Source organism: Paramisgurnus dabryanus, chromosome 8 (assembly GCF_030506205.2).
Source record: "Paramisgurnus dabryanus chromosome 8, PD_genome_1.1, whole genome shotgun sequence".
Taxonomy (NCBI): domain Eukaryota; kingdom Metazoa; phylum Chordata; class Actinopteri; order Cypriniformes; family Cobitidae; genus Paramisgurnus; species Paramisgurnus dabryanus.
Genome location: NC_133344.1, coordinates 37380301 through 37400077, shown reverse-complemented (window position 1 = coordinate 37400077; position 19777 = coordinate 37380301). Strand labels below are relative to the sequence as shown.

At 38.0% G+C, this 19777-nt stretch overlaps 1 long non-coding RNA gene across 1 annotated transcript; it reads left to right on the top strand.

Moving 5' to 3' along the window:
- Positions 1-370: 370 nt before the first annotated feature.
- Positions 371-2931, top strand: LOC135770531 (uncharacterized). The gene is made up of 3 exons (XR_010542675.2): positions 371-563; positions 1553-1629; positions 1784-2931. It is a non-coding gene; the product is annotated as an uncharacterized lncRNA (long non-coding RNA).
- The last annotated feature ends 16846 nt before the right edge of the window (positions 2932-19777 follow it).

Here is a 19777-nt window from a genome sequence, read left to right as displayed (position 1 = left end):
CCCTGATTTCAGCCAGTTGAGCATATTTATAATATATATGGAATGAATGAAACGAGTTGGCACGCATATAGCGGCTGCAGTGCATAACAGAAGAGCAGTGCGTAGAAAAAGACAGCAGCTGTCTTCTACGTTTCTATCAAAAACTAATTAAGTATAGTTTTTTATTTAAAATAAAAACGATTACAAAGGAAATGTTTACTTTTCATTTTTTTATTTATTTATTGTATGGAAAAATCCCACTTAAAGAAACAGACCGCCATTAAATTTTTCCTCTCGCGCACCCCCTGGTGGCAGCTCGCGTACCCCTGGGGGTGCGCGCACCACACTTTGGGAATCCCTGTTCTATGCGCTACTTTCACTACTACTTCCGAATTCTTCTCAGTAAGGCTCAGTCAGTTCCGGTTTAGCAATGGCTATGTTCTACACCAGCTGTCTCCAGGATCTCCCTAAGATTAACGTTACCGATGTGCATCGCATTTGCAAAAAATCCACCACAGCTCCATCCAGCAAGCTGGAGAAAGGGTTTAAATTATACGCAGCCTCTTATATACACGATTACGAAGGTAAGCAACTTTGAATGTTAATTAGTTGTCAATGCTAACTGTTAGCTAACTATTAACAAACAAATGTTTTTGTTGTTTTCATGGTGTGTGTTTGTTATTGTTATCAGTATCAAATAAAGACAGGCTGACAGGGGAAGTCAGCGTTAGAGCTTTGTGTTACAGGTCAATGAGGAAGAATGAGGCACCACACAATTTAATACTATGCTAGAGACATAGGGTTCACTGTTTTCCAAACCCAGTTCAGGTGTTCAAGTGTGTTAAAATGTTCATGTGTTCATGTTCTTTAAGTATTAAATAACAAGGAGGTTTTGCAGAATCATAATATTGTCTGTATATTATGCATGGTTCCAACATTAAGTATTACATAAACCCAGAGTATAGTAGCCAAAGAGTAATCTGCTCCTGCAAAGCCACCTCGTTACTGTTCTACTAAAGTTAAAATGCTACTAACTTGGACTTAATTGGTAATAAATACAAGTTAATAATTATATATGTTTTTATAGGTTGAACTCAGGGATGCTTCACCTGTGGTGCTCACACAAGTGTTCATGTGTGGCAGGCACTGCTTTGTGCAATCACATGGCTGCCTTACTCTTTCAAAGTGCTCATTATTCCCAGCTTAATTTATATGTTGTACCCCCTGTGCTAAGCTGCAATGAAAGGGAACAATCCTGGCATAAACCACGAACAATGGTTATTTAAAATCCGAGCCTTATTTATAACACTGTATAATCATTATGAAATTTAGACTAAAGTCTCAATGAAATTCTGAGATCAGGAGCATCAAAGTTAAATTTCATCCATTTAATTCACCATGATTTCTTTGACATTATCTTATTCAGTTCATATTAAAGATTTCAAGGTTATATTTTCACAGAGTATGCTTAACATTATGTAGGATATTTTATGTAGAACCTGTTTTTTTAAGTGCATTCTATGTTTTTAGTTTCAGCTTTTTATTCTCTCTAATACCTACATTTGTCTGTCAGGGTGTGAAACCAGGCCCCATCAATGCCATGGTCATCACAAAACCTGTAGCAAATCGTACTGCACAAGGTGGAGTGAGGTAAGTTCAGCAACCAATTATTTTTTGTACAAGGATGCTTACTTGTAATTAAATGCTTAAAAAATACAGAGTATAAAAAGTAGAAACAGTAATTAGAACTATAACAAATGTAAAGTTAGCAACAACAATTTTCAAGCTAAACATTTCCCTACAGAAGTGGACTCTCCAGAGGGATGTTCGGCCTTTTTCCTGATCCATGCATGTTTAGAGTTGAGGAGGCATATGCAGAATACAACCTTGAGGACCAGCCATTGGTTACCCCATGAACATGTCACCTGACAAGCCACTTGTAGAGAGTGCATTTGGGTTGGTCCAGGAAGGAAGCGTGTTGTCCAACCAGGAGCCTGTTTTAACATCGTGGTACATCACACTACATGATGCCCCATCAACTCCACATTTGCTTCTTGAAGGACATTACCTTGCTCCATCTGACTGCACGTTTGTTTGCACTGAGGAGGAGCTCTTACATCTTCAAAGTCTAAACACACAGTTAGATCTGGCTCAGAAAATTGAAAAGGCAACACGTGAGCAAAGCTCTTGTCCTGACTGGCATCAGCTTCGCAGATCAAGAGTAACAGCTTCCAGGTTTCGAGAGAAATGTCACGTCAGAGGTCTAAGCTCTGCAAAGTCCCTCGCAGGGAATCATCAGAAGAACCCGACAGACGGCCAAGATGAGAAGAGGTGCTGAAATAGAGTCTGAGGTAACAGTGGAATACAGCAAATTGGAAAATGTTAACTACTCACCCTGTGATTTAACCGCCATCCCGATGCTCCTTGGCTTGGTGCATCCCTGATGGTGTAATTTTTGATCCCACTTTGTGTCCTCAATTTGGACTTGTTGAAATTACCGGTAAATGCCCCAATGTCAAAAACATTTTTGACTGCAAATATTTGCTAATGGACAATGGGTTTCTCACCCTAAAAAAGAGCCATGCATACTATTACCAAATGCAGGGACAGCTACTTGTCTCAGGAATGCAGTGGTGTGATTTCATGGTGTGGGCCCAGGATGATTATTTTGTCCAACGTATGTGACACTTCAGTGCACAAAGTTATAAGAGAGAAGGTGGATTATTTTTACTTTTACACATACATTCCTAAATATTTGTCAATGAAAAAGTAACTGATATTTTAAAGTCGTCAGAGAAATTACATAACTCTGTAAAATAGCACTCAGACATATTTTAATACATGTGTTTATTATTTGTACAATATCGGTTTCTTATGTTCAAATTCATTTTCTTATTTGTACAATGTCAGTTTTATTCAGAAAATTTCATTAATCTTGCTTGCCATATTTTTTTTTTTAAATAAACATATTCAGAGGTAATATTAAAAATGGCAATGTAACAGTTAAAGCGGTGATTCTCAAAACAGGCTCGTGAGATCCACTTTCCTGCAGAGTTTAGCACTAACCCTAATCAAACACACCTGCCTGTGATTTTCTAATGATCATGAAGACATTAATTAGCATGCCCAGGTGTGTTTGATTAGGGTTAGTGCTAACTCTGCAGGAAAGTGGATCTCAGGAGCCAGATTTGAGTGTCACTCAGTTAAAGTAAGTCATACATGTGAAATAGCATACCAGTACTCAAATAAAGTTATCTAAGAGATCTCATTAGATCCATGTCTTTTTACTAATGCCTTATTTTGATCATTTGACAATAGACATGCAACTGTAAAAAGTTGATTAATGTTAACACTGTGGGAATGTGTGATGACACCATCAAAAAGTTTGTATTGTTTGATCCTCCTGATGACTCGTTCCACGTGCACACGCAGTCTCGCTATTGCCTGTGTTTCTTTCAGCTGATGTGCTGGCATCTGCTTTAACCTGGAGAGAAATGGTGGACAGTACACTTTGAATGGACACAGTCACTAATCAGGAAGCCTTTATCAACCATAACTGCCATGTCTTCTGACAATCTTTTGGTTATCCCACACTGTTTAAAGATCTCCCTGTCACTGATTGACCCAGCATAAAGCTGAGAGACAAATGTCACTGGTCCATGAGGAGCTATTCCAATGAGGCCTTTCATTGTGCCGTGAGAGTTGTAATTTGAGTACATTTCACTTTGTAGTAGTGGTGAGGATGGTGTTTGACATCTGATTTCAGTGCAGTCAATGAAGACCTGTGTGTCTGGGAAATCGGTGAACTCTTCAGGGAGGTTAGAATTCACATCAGCTGCTGAAAGCCACACACACGCTGATCCCGGCAGTGTATAGAGGTAGTTTGTCCAGGTTATTCTGTACATGTACAGTCACACTTATTGTGTGCATATTGTGAGTATATAACGTACCTCTGATGGTGGCAGTACACGTGTAATATCTTCATGCTTTCTAGCAGCCGATTTAGATCTGGACACGCAAATGATTTTGTGTACGGATGGCTCGATTAGCCACCAGAATGACATCAGGTGACGGTAGCTGGGAAACCTGTAAGCAGATTCACTTCCCAGGTGAAATTTTTTTTCATTAAAAATATACTTTAAAAAAGTGTACTAAGTATATTTTCTATATTTTGTACTATTTTCGTCAAATCCAAGTATAGTTCAGTGTACTCAATTATGTATTAACTTCAACTTAACACCTATTTGATTACACTTCAAGTGTAAATAGTATACTAAAATGGAAAAACTTTTTTTAAACTTCAAGTGCACTAAAATACACTCCTGAAAATCAAGATTTATGAGTAATTAAGCACACTTACAGTACAATTGCATTGTATTGCCATTTTAATGGAAGTACACTAAAAAAGTCATTGCAGCACAAATTATAGTTGTGTTTAAGTACATTTTGTGCATACTGCTATCATACTTATAATTACTATAAACTATGTTAATTTAGTATGCCTCTGTAATATTTCAAGTGCTCTACAAATGCACTTCCTAACTATTTTTAGTGCTTTTAAAGTGTCCCACCATGACAATAATAATGTTTTTAAAGTTAAGTTCAATTACAACCTAAACATCATAGACACGTACTTTCAGTGCAATATTATTATAGTGTATTTTTTATATTTTAAGTATATTTCATCTGTACTTTTATCCCCATTTTGTTATACTTAAGCATGAATGTTGCTATTACACTACAAGTGTATTATATTACAATTCAGTTCAAATTCACACAAACAAATTACAAACTGCATTTCAAAAAAGGATCTTTATTCTTGACACAAAAGTAACACACAAAAATACAGATATTGGCAAAATAGGGAACCTAAAACAGTCGACTTTCTTTGAAATGCCGGGAAGAGAACAATTGCGAACAACTTGTACTATATGCACATCTAGCTCTGATTTGAACTACTAGAGGCCTTGTAGCTGTCATTGTTGCACTTCCTCCGTAGAAGGGCCCAAATCTCTGCCACGTCGATGTTGGGGAATCGCTCCCTCACTGCATCTGTAAAACAGGAAAGAGACATTTCAATTCAATTTATATAGCGCTTTTCACAATTTGTAATTGTTTCAAAGCAGCTTTACATTAAAAGAAGGGGAAACATAGAAAAATTGACAGACAATATAAGTAGCAAAATACAGCGGCTATGAATAAACTTTACAAGCGAGCAAATTAATAGTGTCTCGTATACAAGAGGGTGCTAAGTTAAGCCAATGTTGGTTGACTCCCCGGGGTTGAAAAACCCTCTAGGAGAAAAACCTCAGGGAGCAGTAGCGTAACGAGCCAACACCGGGCCCCTAAGCAGGATTATCAAGACGGGCCCTTTACTACAGCACGTGATGACGCAATGTCCACAAGCAGGCTACAATGAATGGGACAGGACAGGATCATAGAGACATTAGATGACTGACAAAATCAGAAATAGCCTACGCGCACCACAACAAAAACATAACATCGGTGACAGCGCACCATATCATATTAAAAAACACTGCTGGTGACAGCACACTATAACATTTTGTTACTCATTGCTATGACTACACACACATACACCTAGGTCTAAATACTTAAAAAAGCTCATTTACATTATAGGCTATAACGTTACATTATAACCACATTATAATTTGTAGAGGCATTTTCCGGGCTTCAGTTCTGGATGGCATGATGCACACAGCGGCTCTAAACTTCAGACAAAACACAGCTCAATCATTACATACGCAGGATCGATCCATACCGTTTAAAATCATGTGTTTACTTACTGCTGCACTTTGTGCTTTGCTTTAGGTGTCTGGTGTAGTGTTTGGGTATTTAAAGCGTTATCGTTTCTTGTTTGTGCTAAGAAACAAAAAGATACAAACCAGCCGATTTCAAACGTGCACAGAAACTCTGGGCTGTGATTGGTTGGGCTTTATCGCTAGCGGTGATTTCATTGGGCGATGGCTTGTTCGACTTCATGCGCAAAAATTGATAGCTGGGTTACGTCAAACTACCGCGAGAGTGATTCGCGAAACCATACGGAGGAGTTTGCTTTTAAATCACTCTCGCAGAACTTTGACGTCATCCGGGTGCCTATTGAAAACCCGTGAGAAAGCCTGGGAACAGCGGATAGCAACGAATATGTGATAGGGCCCACCGACTGTCAATCAAATTCTTCCAGTCGGGCGGGCCCCTGATTGGTCCGGGCCCGTAAGCAACGCTTACCCTGCTTATCGATAGTTACGCCCCTGTCAGGGAGGAACAAAAAGTCATAGGAGGAATATATATATATATATATATATATATATATATATATATATATATATATATATATATATATATATATATATAAATGGGATGTAAACAGATAAGTAGATTTAACGGGTTCCGTCGGTGGTCGTTGGTCAGGCATCGTCTGGGCATCACGTTGAAGGGCGGCCAGTAGATCAGGGCTGTGTTAACCTCCACGGCAGCCGGAACTGGGTCTGTGTGTCTCAATGTCCACGGGTTTGAGGACGAGACAGGGATAGAGAAACAAAATCCTATTAGCGTAGGGGCCATTCACATGTAATGCAAGTGTCACACAGTGTTGTGTTTTAATATATGCTCAGTTCTAGACAGGCTAGCTATTGCGGCATTAGTAAATTACCCAGACCAGTTATGTGAATGCTTTGTTCCGTACAAGCTAACTATTGAGAGATAAGTATAATTTACTAATTATGTGAATGCTTTGTTAAAGAAATAAGTCTTTAAAGGATAATTCTGGTTTGTTTTGGATGAACTACAGTGATGGACACTGATATTTTGACAATGGGTCGTGTCTTGACTTTTTGACTTGTTTAGAAGCGTCTCTTGACTGAGAAACCGAGCGAAAAAACTACAACCACATGTAAACAGACCCCTTTTCCATTTCAGGCGGCGGAGTGATATATCAGCGAGCAATGAGTCTTCCAAGAGAAGTCAATGGAATTTTACAAAATGCCAAATAAAACATGACAGAAACTGTATTTCTCTACACTACTTGTTTTTAATCATCAACGAACACCACGAACCACTCGGTGAGTAGCACAGTTTTGAAAATGAATGTTAAGTGTTGTTTTAATGACATGTTTGTGCATGGCCCTTGACCTCCATTCTAAAGCAGTCAAGAGACGCTTCTAAACGAGTCAAAAGTCATTACTGTGTCCATTACTGTAGTTCATCCAAAACAAACCAGAAATGAGACTAAAAGTGTTAAATACCAGAATTATCCTTTAAAGGCGCTCTAAGCGAATTGACGCGTTTTAGACCATAAAACATTTTTTGTTACATACTGGAAACATCTCCTCACTATCTGCTTGCTACCTGTCCGCTGATCAAACTGTAAAAAAACGCAATCTCTGTAGACAGCCCAGGCTTCACAAACGGCAATATCAACATAGTGGCCAAACCTAGCAGCACAAAACAAAACAAAGTATTCCAGCCAATAAACGACAAAAAGGATTTGGGGGTGGGGGTTGGGCGCGTTCATGAAAGCACGGAAGGGAGGGGGAGGAGTTAGCTACGCTCCGTCTGTTTGAAAACAGTTAAAACGTCAACAATAACTAACGTCTCGCAGATTCGCTTAGAGAGCCTTTAAAGGGGTCAAATTGTCAGATTGCATGTTTTCCTTTGTTTTTAGAGTGTTAAATGATGTCTGTGCACATAAAAGATCTGTAAAGTTGCAAAAATTAAAGTTTCAAATCCAAAGAGATATTCTTTTTAAACGTGAAGCCTCATCCACGCCCACCTCGTTTAACACGCCCATCCAGTTTGACGTCATACTGGTTTGAACATTTTCATAACACCGCCCTCATATATACACAAAGATAGAGGGTGTAACTTTCAATCACGCTGTAGTATTGTTTTTTCCGCCATGTCGAGCAGACGCTGTGTTTCGTTGCAAAACTACTTTGGTTGGCATTCCAACAGAGTAAACATTAAGAAACCAGTGGTTAGGTTTTATTTACAACACTGTTTCAGAACAACTACAGCCCAAATGTTCGATTGTGTGCTGCACATTTTAAGGAGGATTACTTTCTTAACATCGCGGAGTACAACCGCTGGATGTACACAAAGGCTTCGTCTAAAAAGTGGAGCAATTGTAACTTTGCAACTACACTGACATCCTGTAAGTAGCTGATGTTTTCATATTTAATAAATTTCCTCACTGACGATTTAAAGACGAGTTTTGAGCAGAGACGCGCCTGTGTTTTAATGCATTTCCTAATGATGATCCAAACGCGAGATTTGAGAAGTGCAGATTAGTGCTTGTTTGTTGTTTCTACTTTCACAAATGCAAACATGGTTTATGTTTTAGTATCCTTACCTTACCATCTGTTACGTTCGGCTTACATCGCGCTGTAAAGTTGATCGATTAGCTTAGCCATCCGGAGTTTCTGGGTCCGATTCAGGCTCGTGTTGATAAGGTAGTAGTAAATACGATAGTATCTCGTGGCTTTCACTATTGGTTTGGGAGCTCATCTTCCAAAACTTGGCAAGGAGCATCATATTTCCGATTACGTTACTGAGGTATTCGGCCAATTAGAACGCACTGGATAGCTGGCCAATCAGTTCACACCCGTTGACACCGCGCTTTCTCACAACGATGAGCTTTGTACCAAATGACCTGTTTCAGATGGGCGGGACTTAGAGGTGCTAAAAAATGTATGGTATGTGGAAGATAATGATTTTTTTAACCATAAACCACATGAACACATTGTATTACACCAAATACACACAATAATGTGCTTTTTAGCCCTATAATATGAACCCTTTAATGGAGCATTTCACCTGTAGTAACATTAATCTTTATTGAAAGTGTGTCATATTTGTAGTCGAAATGTAACATACATTTCGAATTTGGTGCCTATTTGACTGAAAAAAAAAGGGGTGTTTGTAGTCTCACCCCCTCAACAAAGATATTGGACTTCCTTCTTTCAATGATGCAAAATGATGAAATGATGCACGACCATTTAAAAACATGACTGGGGTTCTAAAGATACAAAGCTTAATACAAATGGGTGAAGTGTCCCTTTAAGGTTAGATTTAAAGTGATTGACTGTGTCTGATTCACGGACATCAGTTGGCAAATCATTTCAGAGCTTAGACACTTTTGATATTCTAGGGATAATTAAGAGACCAGAATTTTGCGACCGAAATGTACGTGATAGATTGTATTCTGATATTAATTCTCTAAGATACGAAGGTACTAGGCCATTTAAGGTTTTATAGGTGATTAATAGTATTTTTAATTGAATGCGATATTTGACTGGTAGCCAGCATGACACGGTCATGAATTAAAACAAGATTAAATTAAATGATTAAACTTACATAATTTTACACAGAAACCTCTGTCGACTACATGGTACATGACCTCTGTAAACACAAACATGGATAGACATCATATTAAAATAGAAGGCAATCATACAACTTTAAAATATATTTTGACTCCAAGCTTCTTTACAACAGCATCTAACGTTAGTTTATCTTAAACTTAAAGTGAAGCTGGCTTGGTTACTAAACATAATAAAGCTAGTAAAACAGGTTTGCAAAATAAGCAGCATATACCAGAACTAAAGCAATGAGCTTTTAAACAACAGAAGATCGTCTGTTATATAGTTTAAAATAGCAGAAAGAACCATTTGCTACAGTTAGCTGAACATCTCCAACACAAGTAATCTTGCCGTTTTATTTTTAAAGTTTTAAACATCGTATTGATTCGTTTATCAGGCATTTTGCATGTAACTTTGCTCACTGAAAAACCGCATGTTTAAGTTACTGTGTACAGTGTATACTCTTAAAGCGTAACTAAACCCCTGGTCAGAGCCTGACTCCACCCACTGGCAATATTTGAAAAACGCAAGAAAAGTGGGCAGATCCCAACGGAGATAGAGGGGATGAACTAAGCTCGTACCAAGTGTGTGGTGAGATCGTAACAAGGGCGTGGTGAGCTTGAACCTGCTTACGTCACGAGTCATTTTTTGGACCCAACATCCAATAGGAAAATTAAACTGCAGTAGCCACCGTTCAACCTGAAGAGGGCAGCACTCAGACGTTTTTACACCACATATTGTAGTATTGAAACACTTTATATCCAAATGTCAAAAAACTGACTAAAATCAATGAACAGCACTAATAAAGCATCAATCTTACAGATCATTAACCAAAAAAAGTTGGTTTAGGGTTTAGTTACTCTTTAATGTTTCCTGTGTGTGCTTTAAATTAAAACACTTCTCGCATAAAGACAAAAAGTAATCACAGTGAAGAACAAAATAGGAACAAAATTTGGAACAGATCTGCGCGAATGAAAGTCAAACTTACCTTGTACTGTTTAGCATGAAAACGAAGACAGAGTCAGTAGCGGTTTGAAATAATGCCGTTGATCCTAATTGGTGGAAATGAATGGGTGGGTGGGTGCAGGTGCATTCTGGGAATTGGAGTCTTTTGCCCTGGCGTTGTTACTGCTGTAGATGTAAACGGACTATGAATTCCAAGATGCATTGGATGTTTCAAATGTTTTTTTTTTCATAATTTAAGATCCTCTGCTGGCACTTTATGTACTTTTTATAATCTGCGTTTTCACACTGATTTGTTCTTTATACTTTATCAATAATAAAAATATAAAATATTTTTATAAAATGTATAACGTTTACAAAACATGTTTAGTTGAAAAACATGTTGACAGTTATTTTGAGTGATGCTCAGATTTTCTTAAATAAAAAAATCTTTATGAATTAAATTACATTAGCCTAATAATATATGTATTTAGTAAACACACTTGTAGATATATAATGTTTTAATGTAATGTGCTGCCTCGAAGAGTTAACCCCCCACCCAGCTTTGAAAACAGAGACAGCACATCTGTCATTAACCCTTCACACCTCACAACCAGCACTCCTCACAACCAGCTGTGAGGATTCCTGGAAACTTCCACCAGTTCCTGTATACATCCATATACACAAGGTTTCTGGATGTTTCACGAGTTTACTTCTGAGTATTACGTTTCCAAGCACTCTACTTCATTTACCTGGCAAACCTAAAGTTTAGCAGGGATTTCCCATCCGTATTTGTCCGGATACAGCTCTTTTCATGCAGTGTATACATTTTATTATTCTAACGTATTTTATGAAAGTACTCTGATATGCAACTAAAAATACACTTATTTTAGAGTGTACTGTATAAAGTGTACAGAAGTCACACTTCTAATGATGTGAGATCATAGTACACTTTAAAAAAGTAAATTAACAATTAATTTCCAAAAAATATACTTCCCATAAGTACATTGAATTGTCTCAAGTATGTGAAAATGAATACACTTAAAAAAATAAACTTCTATACAATTTAAAATAGATTTTCAACAAAGTACACTTTCAAAAAGTACATTTAAAAGATAATTGAATTACTGGTAAACAGTGATGGGAATAACGGCGTTATAAGTAATTGGCGTTAGTAACTGCGTTATTTTTTTCAGTAACGAGTAATCAAATAAATTACTGTTTCCCCCGTTATAACGCCGTTATCGTTACTGACATTAAAATGCGGCGCGTTACTAAAATTGATCTTACTGTAGTGATTTTCAGCCGCGTATGCTCACTCTCTCAGCCAAACACTGTTTTTCTCTTGTGTGTGTTGTGAGAAACATAACGAATGATGATTGGCTTAATTTCCATCGGTAGCCAACCAGAGGCAGAGTTCACAAAAAGGCCCGCCCACACGCGCAGTCCAAGTCCGAAACCGTTTCTCAATATGCGTTCTTATCTGTACTTGTGTTCTTGTGGACTTGTGAAACGTCATCAGCCGCGGCCCAAGTACTGTTCCAATTCAAAGTTCGCATCAAGCCCAAGTTCACATAAAATCCCCGGATGTGTTCTTGATCCGCCCATTTTATCGAGGATGCATCAGAGGAGACTTGTGTGTACTTATGACAGCGAAGTTTCCCAGAATGCATTTCGCGTCAGGAGTTCGTTCTTCCGAGTCTGAACTTGCAAGTTCGAACTTCGAAGGACACAAGTCCGAGTTCGGCGTACTTGGTTTTGAGAAACGGCTCGAGGAGCGAGCAGCAGTGTTAAAAAGTCTGAGCAACTTGGTCACTTTGTCGCTAGATTTAGCAACTTTCTATCACTTTAGCGACTTTATAGGACAAATCTAGCTATCTTTTCTGGCGTGGTTGGAGACTTTTGTAGACTGACATGAAAATACGCGTCGTTTTCTCTTCTCAACGAGCAGCGGTGCTGCTGCTGCTGTGCCCCATCTCAAAGCACTGACATGCAGCCCGGTCATCGCGCATCAATCACTCCGAAAACACCGGCGACAGGGCGATGGCAAGTACAACAAGCTCAAAGGTAGCGGTCGCAGACACGAAGTATAAAGCACTACTTTTCCATTGTTTAGGTGAAAGGCAAGAATGTTTGTGTAATGTGCAACTTATGCCCATGAAGAAAAAGTCTCTCCACGTCTGTGGCAAGTAATTCTGATCTAATAAAGCACCTCACATCGTCACATGCTGCCACAAAATTAGTGATTTCTCTTTAGTATCCATTTTATTAATTTAACATATTTAATTTTGTAAGGGGCATTCAAGTTATTTGAAATATTAATTTTTTTTAAGTAACGCAGTAATTACTTTTCCTGGTAATTAATTACTTTTATAATAATGTAACGCAGTTACTAACTCAGTTACTATTTGTGAGAAGTAATTAGTAACTATAACTAATTACTTTTTTAAAGTAACGTTCCCAACACTGCTGGTAAATTAGTATACTTATTTTTTGGACTCTTAAGTTGAACTTAATTACATCTTTTTGGAAGTATACTTTTAAAAAGTACATATTAAATACTCTTTAAATTAAGTACAACAAGTAGAAGCATACTTGTTTTATACTTCATGTACTTCAATCATATTTCTAATACACTAAAGTATACTACTTTTTTACCTGGGTTATACTGAATACATTAGCGTTTACTAATTGTTTACATGTTACATGTTGGACTTTAAGGCGTCCATTTGCATGTTCATAATTTAGAGGAAAGGCACAAGATACGAATATCTAAGTTCAAATATTTATTGATCAGATTGAAAAAGTTTAACAGCGCTGGGTCCTCTCAAGTAGCGAACAACCAGCTCAGGAAGTAACATGCTTATTTATAAAATATGTGACGTCGATCTTTCTTCAGAAAATCTCCACCCACAAAGGCCGTTCCCCTCGTCCATCTGACTCCATCACCACACCCAATTTTAGCCTGTAGGCAAAGATGGACACACATAGACAAAGAAAAAACAATCTGTTCTCCTCTCATCCCTGGGAGCCCTGCAGTTCTTCTCCAGTACTCCTCCACTTTAAATAGCATGTTATAATGCTTTCTTAGAAACAAATCATTAATAAAACATTCATTTATAAAAAACATAAGCTGTAAGATGAAAGTGATTATTATGTAAAACATATTTCAATATCATGACATCATTTCATTATTTGTAAAATTGGTTATATGAATATGGCACACATTAACTTCTTTAGATAGATAAACACATATTAAATCTTTTACTGCAATACTACTTCTAAGCAAACACTTTAATCATTATTAAAAACCATCTGTTAGGAAAGAAAACACACACACACACACACACACACACACACACACACACACACACACACACACACACACACACACACACACACACACATACATACATACATACATACAGGAGATTCTGTTTCTTCAAGGTTGAGCTGCCCTGCCCCCATTAAGTTATTCTGTATGCAACCTTCATTACATTGGTTAATACACATTTATCAAAGACAACATCTTATATTTATTACATCAATTATTCAATGATTAATACTGATTAAGTAAGAAATACATTGCATATTTTATCCTGTGAACATTGAAGCATTAATTAATGACATAGTTCCCTGTTTGCTTTTCTCCCTCAGGCCTCTCTCTTATCTTAACAATCTCCAGACGTAAATTCCTAAATTCCTAAATTCCTCCTTGCAGCACACACACAAAAGCTGGTAACCTTCCACTCTCGAACATAAACACCTCATTTTTACATAATAGCTCAGTGCATATATGAAACACACAATGTTTATAGAATAAAATGATCAATTAAATAAATATAAAAATGGAACAAAATCAATTTCCACAGTCCTTATTTGGACATCTTTGTAACTTTAACACTTTTAGCAATTAGCAAGATTGATAAAACAACATAAAAATCCCACATACATGCATCTAAAACTGAGTATATGTAATCACATCTATATCTTTAGATTTCCTTGTGTAAAATCTGATGTCCTCATCTGAGCCGGTAAACCGCTCCAATCCGAAATCAAGCTGAACGTGTAGCTCATGTAGCTGTTTTTGCAGCTCCTCCACTTCTTTGGAGAGTTCTTCTATTTTAGCACATGCCAGGTCTAATGAAGAGGGCTCAGGAAAGCTACAGTAATCATGATCCATCGTTAAGTCCATGTGCACAGGTTCAGCGGAAACCACTTCGGCAGGCTTCTCTCTCCTATCCCACACACCGGGCCGCAATGCTTTAACTGTGTAATCATTCCAGGCAAAGAGCACTGGCACAGCACCAGTTACTAACTTACTCCGTGCCTCTGGTGTTTGCGGTTTAATAATCTGATCACTGCTGAAATGTTTACTGCAAACCTTAGAATTCCTGGTAGGACAAAAATCGTCTCAGCATATGTTCACAAGCCACCGTTTTCTAAGGTCGACATCTGGATGGCCGACAACCGGAACTCTGTGAGCGCTAGTACTTTAAAGCGGAAGTACATCACAAGTCTACGTGCAAGTAGTGTATTGTGAATAAAATACAAGTTTATAAGATTTGTAAATTATTCCATTCCTTTTTTACTCACAATTTCTACAGTGTCCCAACTTTTTCTGATTTGGGAATTTGTTATAGTGAATTGACAGCTGAATGACGTGAAGATGATAAATGTCAACAATTTTACAAGACCCTTCTAGGTTGTCTCCGTTTTTATAGGTAAAGCTTAAGTCTTTATGCAAAACATTTCATTCTTCCTCTTTTGTAAACCCACACATTTCTTAAGATAACCACTGATATTTTGTTTGGATAACTATCATTTCTTACATTTGTCAAACTAATATATTTTTTTCTTCATCACTCTCTTCAAAATTTTTTCATCCTGCTCAAAAATTTGATCTTGTACTGTGTGCCCAATCTTACCCTTTTTATGGAAACTGAAGTTCTGATCCTTCTCTGTATTAAGTGTGTAAGATGTTGAATTTTACATAGATCAAACAGCAAAATTAACACTATTACAATTACTACCGGTAGAAGTGTGTTAACCAATATCCCCATCACACAGGGGTTTTGTACCCAATTATCCCAGGAAGAAGGCATGTTATTTGGCTGTTTTACGGACATTCTTATACAGTGTAATTGATCAGATATGTTATGTTCTTAATTTAATCAGGAATATGGGAACTACAGTACACAATGTACCTAACATTTTACATACTGCACCCTTCTTAACTGTTAACATGTCTAAAGACAATCTTTTTTTAAGATACAGTGTGTCTAATCTTACTCATTTCATCAATGATCATTATTAATGCATGTTCGGTATTATTTGCTTAAACTAAGACAACTATATTTAACTGCTGTCAGGGGTAGGTGGTGTATCCAGGACAGCTCTGCTTCTTTTTGTATCAGTCTTCGTTCTGCTCCGTTCTGTGGTTATCGTGCACCCCCTGTTGTCGATAACACTTGCCCAGAGGTGGAAAGTAAGAGTACATTTACTCACCTTACTTTAATTCAGTTTTTTTTTAAGTAGTTGTTTAACTTAACCGCTCACAGGAGACCTAAGTTTACGCAATATTTTCCATATAAATTTTATGTATATCACAACAAACTATATATTGTTGGAAAGGTCTAAGCCTCTAGAATACATATATCAATGGTGTTTTATAAAATAAATTATGTAGGGAGAGTAATTGATTCAATTTTAAAAAAGAGTGCGCCTCAAAACATTTATATCCTGCTAAATGTCACTGTCCCGCTAGCGGTTTTGCATGTGAATTCTTATCCAATCATGACAAACTATATATCATTTGAAAGCTCTAAGAGTGTAGATTTCATTTATTATCACTATTTTGGTAAAGGAATGACATAGACATTTTCTAAAATTACACCAAGATTTCTGACTTTATTTGTGTCTTTAGACCCCTAGAGTCAAGGTAAGTATTAACCTTGAGAGTTTCATCTTTATTTCCAAATACAATGACTTCAGTTTTGTCTTTGTTTAACTGGAGGAAGTTTTGACCCATCCAACAGTTAATTTGATCAATGCATTTACATAGAGAGTCAATGGGGCTGTAGTCATTGGGTGACAGAGCCAAGTATATCTGGGTGTCATCTGCATAGCTGTGGTAAGCAATTTGGTTCTTTTTCATTATTTGACCAAGTGGTAGCATATACAAATTAAACCGTAGCGGTGCAAGAATTGAACCCTGTGGGACTCCACATGTCATGGGTGTCCACTCAGATTTATGATTACCTATGTTCACATAGTAACCTCTCCCTTTTAGGTATGATTTAAACCATTTGAGGACCATCCCAGAGAGCCCTACCCAGTTTTCCAGTCTATGTATGAGTATGGTGTGATCTACTGTGTCAAAGGCAGCACTAAGATCTAGTAGCACCAGCACTGATATTTTACCTGAATCAGAGTTCAAGCGAATATCATTTATTATCTTTATGAGCACTGTCTCTGTGCTGTGATGCTGACGGAAACCAGATTGAAAATTGTCCAGATAGCCATTTGAGAAAACAACCTTTTCAATGATCTTGCTTATAAACGGAAGATTTGAGATTGGTCTGTAGTTGCTAAGTATGGTTTTGTCTAGGTTACTCTCTTTTAGGAGAGGGTTAACAACTGCTATTTTTAATGACTCTGGAAAAGTGCCTGTGATCAGAGAGGTATTTACTATTTTTAAAAGGTCAGATTCTAAGCAGTTAAGTACCTTTTTGAGAAAAGATGTGGGGAGCGTGTTAAGGCTGCAAGTTGATGCTTTAAGATGTTGTACTGTTTCTTCCAAGGTTTTTATATCAATTATGTCAAATTCTGAGAGAATTACTCATTTCTGAGGTTGTTGCAATGATATCTGACTGATCACAGTACAATTTGAAGCCATTCTGATATTACTGATCTTCTCAGAGAAAAAGGTTGCAAACTCATTGCATTTGTTGTCAGAGAGCATTTCACTAGGAACTTGATTTGGGGGGTTTGTTAGTCTCTCTACAGTAGCAAAAAGAGTGTGGGTGTTGTTTATGTTGTTGTTTATAATGTTTGAAAAGAAGGTCTGTCTAGCTGCCTAGTTCTACATTGAAAGCACGAAGACTGTCCTTATAGATGCTATAATGTACTTCAAGTTTTGTTTTCCGCTATAGCATCAATGGCATCTTTAACTTTTATGTTAAAGTTTTCAAGGAGAACATCAACAGAGTCTGCTTATATGTTTGGCAACATTGATATAACATTCATAAATACCTCACTGGTGTTCTCTTTTATTAACCTTTTTTTGACATAGACAGATCTAGCATCAGTGGCAGGACAGATCAATAAATCTAAGTAAACACAGAAATGGTCAGATAGCGCTTCATCCTTGATTACAGTGGATGAAATGTTTTATCCAACAAATACCAGTTTCTCCATTTTCTCTGAAAAGCACAGAAGGGGTGATGTTGGAGAGAGGGAGAGAGAGTGTGACGACATCAGCTGTGATTCTGGTGTTCCTGAAGGCTGGGAGGGAGTGTTATCATGAATTCCATGGTTGTTGTTATCAACAGAAATGTCCTTGGGTGTTGATTCACAATCCAGCTGTAGTGAGGTCTGTGGGCAGGGCTCAGCCTGAGCTGTGTCTGTGAACAGTAGTTGTTGTGACTGCAGAGTTTTATCCTTGTCATCTGAATGTCCATCCAGGTGCTGGTGTAAAATCCTGTTGTCATTTCCGCTGTTCAGTAGTGGACTGGCACACTCAGCTGATGGATGATGCATGGAGAAAAATATATTGTCTTTGAGCAACCTAGCACCTAGTTTGTTTGAGTGGATACCATTTGTGTTAAAAAGTTGCCGTAGATTCCAGAAGATATTGAAATTGTCAATGTAATTCAGTCCTCTCATGGTGCAGGTTTTTTGCAGCCATGAATTTAAACTTAATAGCCGAGAAAACATATTTGTTCCTCGGGCTGGGAGAGGTCCACTGATGAAAGATTGAACTTTCAGTTTTGCAAGTGTTTCAAAAAGTTCATTGAAATCCCCCTTAAGGAGCTCAGACTGCTCTTTCCGAATATCATTCTTTCCCACATGTATGACAATCCGACTGACAGACTTATGTTTCATCAGAATGTTGCAAAGTTCCTTGTTAACATCAGAAACCGTTGCCCGAGGAAAACAGTATGTACGGGTAGCCTTGCTTTCAAAGTTTCTGATAATATTGTCACCCACTATCAGCGTGCTTGGCTCGGCTGCTGTCTGAGCGGAGCGCCGCTGCCTGTGTGATATTGAGCGTCTGTTAGCTCTGTAAGCTACTGGCTGATGTGATCTGTGATGTGAATTGTACCCATATCTGGGGTAGATGATGCTAATGCAGCAATTTGTGACACTCGTGACACTCTAATGTCTTGAGCACTTTTGGGTCTCGCACCCTGTTTATGCCATTGGTTTGTGTCCTCAATTAGTTTAGGTTTCTCTGAGCTCACTATGACCTGTTTAAAAACATTAGTGTCACAGGACTCAACAGCTTTATGTTGAGAAGGACCACGATGAAGCTCTGCTGTATGTTCTGGCAGGGTCGGCAGCGCCACAAGTAACTTTGTTTCGAGAACTGCAATCTTTTGTAAAAGTCTGTGGCAGTTTGAGCAGCAGGTGGATTGAGATCCAAAAGAAGGCATTTTATCTTCTTTTCTTCTGTTTGAGTGTGGGCAGCTGTGTTGTCCTGTTTTAGGATTGTCAGCTGCCGGCAATAGCAGACTGGTAGACCGCTATGACAAAAACCCCAAGTTGTTGAAAATTCCAAATATCAATATGGTTCCAGGAATTTGTAGTTTTAGTGTGAGTGCCCAATTGTTTAGTTTGAGCACTGTGCTGAACTGCTGGTAGTTGAATCAAAAGATAAAAGCGAAAAAGCAAAAGCGCAAGTAAAAGCGTCCGAACAGTAGCGAACCAGGAAGAAGGTGGGGGAACATGAATAACTCACCAAAAGAACTATGGAGACGGACGAGACAGGTGCCAGTGCTGCAGACCCTGAATTCAAATCTTGTCCATATTTAAAGGGGCTGAATGTAAGTTATTACTTAAAAAAATCTTTAAGATAGAGTTTTCATTTGTATATTTATGAGGCAACCATAATGTAATAGAAAGAATGACACCTTGAGTGTCCTTCACGGTTGTCTCTATCAGCCTGTAGGCTCTTTTCTGTGTGGAGAAGTCGGGTCCGAATTGGCGCGAAATTCAAAATGTGACGTCATGCGCGTGCTCGTCTACCTGGGCGTTCCAGATAGATGCGTACGGCAGTCATTAGTAAACAGCGGCAATCGCTAGAATGTTTCAAATGGACTCTGTAGACGGAAAGAAGCGACCAACTTCCAGCACAATCCAGACACTCACGGAAACTCCTCGTAAGTTTAAAAAAGATCCTTATCTAGTGCGGCCAAAATAGTGCGTGACCGGCATTGGGGAAAAGACAAGAGTAAACATCGGATTGGCATTTGATTCTT